Here is a 2308-nt window from a genome sequence, read left to right as displayed (position 1 = left end):
GACATATTCGTGACGCGTTTGTACACAAACAGTTTTTCTTTTCGATATTCCTCGATATGGAGAAGGCGTACGACACGAGCTGGCGCTACGGAATCTTGAGAGATTTGTCAGAAATGGGCATTCATGGTAATATGTTAAACGTAATAAAAAGCTACTTGTCCAATGGTACCTTCCGGGTGAAAGTAGGCAATGTGCTGTCACGTCCTTTTATACAAGAAACCGGTGTACCCCAGGGTGGCGTGCTCAGTTGCACACTCTTTATTGTTAAGATGACAACACTTCGTACTTCGGTGGTAAGGATTACCACCGGCCATTTTATATTCTGTCTATGTGGACGACATTCAAATAGGCTTCAAATCCTGTAACCTCGCAGTATGCGAGAGACAGGTACAGCATGGTTTGAACAAGGTGTCAGGGTGGGCAGAGAAAAATGGTTTTAACATCAACCCTCCAAAGAGTTCTTGCGTGCTGTTTACAAGGAAGAGAGGCCTGGTTCAGGATCCTTGCTTGGAAATGTGTGGACAACATATACCTGTAAACAAAGAGCACAAATTTCTAGGTGTTATACTTGACAATAGACTCACTTTCGTCCCACACATTAAACATCTTAAAGAAAAGTGTCTAAAAACAATGAACATAATGAAACTTCTATCCCAGACTACGTGGGGTAGTGACAGGAAGTGCCTAATGAATCTCTATAAGAGCCTCATCCGGTCACGATTAAATTATGGTGCCGTGGTATATAACTCTGCCGCCCCGAGCGCGCTAAAGATGCTAGACCCTGTTCACCATCTGGGTATCCGTTTAGCCACAGGAGCTTTCAGAACGAGTCCCGTACAAAGTTTATATGCAGAATCGAATGAGTGGTCACTTCATATCCAGAGAACATACATCAGCCAAACATATTTTTTGAAAGTCCACTCTAATCCTGAACATCCCTGTTTCAACACCATTAATGATATGGCATATGCTACACTGTTTCGTAATCGTCCTTGCGTAAGACAGCCTTTCTCGCTGCGTGTGAGGGAGCTTAGTCATGAAATGCATGTTCCACTCCTCGAACTTCGCCTAATGCATCCAGCCAAGCTGCTACCTCGTTGGGAGTGGTAGTTGATACAATGCGATACATCTTTCATGGAAGTTACAAAAAACGCTCCAGAGATTGAAATCCAAATGCATTTCCGGGAACTCCAGCACAAACACTCCTGCACGGAGTTCTACGCAGACGCATCGAAGTCACACGACGGGGTGTCCTGTGCGGCCGTCGGTCCATCCTTCTCGGAAACCGATGTACTGCATGCGGAAACTAGTATCTTTACGGCTGAAGCCTACGCACTATTGTCGGCTGTGAAGCATATCAGGAAATCAAAACTCCAGAAAGCAGTCATATATACGGATTCCCTTAGTGTTGTGAAGGCCTTGATGGCATTCTCTAACCACAAAAATCCGGTAATTAACGAACTCTATTCTGCTCTGTGTGAAGCGTATATACGTAATCAACATGTCATCATATGCTGGGTGCCAGGTCATAGGGGCATCGAAGGTAACGTTGTGGCGGACCAGATGGCCACGTCAGTTGCATCACATTCTGCTAATCCCACCGCTGCAGTTCCTGTCACAGACCTGAAGCCCTTCTTACGGAGGAAACTACGGAACCAGTGGCAACGCCTATGGGACGCGGAAACAAATAATAAGCTCCACGTGATAAAGCCACAGTTAGGATTCTGGCCTTCCGTAACAAAATCACGCCGGACAGAGGTCCTATTCTGTCGTCTAAGAATAGGACACACATTTGGCACACATAACTTTTTACTCACCGGAAATGAGCCTCCAACCTGCGGTAGATGCGGGGAGAGGCTCACCGTCCTCCACGTCCTTCTGGAGTGTCGGAAAGCCGAATCTGAAAGAACGAAACATTTTCCCATTGCATACCGGCAGCAGATCCCCCTTCATCCAGTAATGTTACTCGGCCCAGAACCGCTATTTGACACCAACGCAGTGCTAAGTTATCTGAAAGATGTTGTGTTGCATGTTGTTAGCCCCATACGTTCATAGCGTCTCCTCTCTTCAGAGGATGGTGCTGTGATAATTATTTTGAATAGGACATGCCTCTAGGCCCTTGTGGTTCAAGGGCTCTGGCGAGGCAGCAGTGCACCAAGTAATTTTACCATCTTATATATTTTATATTTTGCATCATCCTTCTACGATGGATTTTAATGTTCATAGTACTCGTCATTAATCATCGCCATAATTTTATAGCCCATAGATTTTATGCACTTTACAGCGAATATTTTTAGGCCACTTTACA

This window comes from Dermacentor variabilis, chromosome 2, assembly GCF_050947875.1.
Source record: "Dermacentor variabilis isolate Ectoservices chromosome 2, ASM5094787v1, whole genome shotgun sequence".
Classification (NCBI taxonomy): Eukaryota; Metazoa; Arthropoda; class Arachnida; order Ixodida; family Ixodidae; genus Dermacentor; species Dermacentor variabilis.
This window is presented reverse-complemented; position numbering follows the sequence as displayed.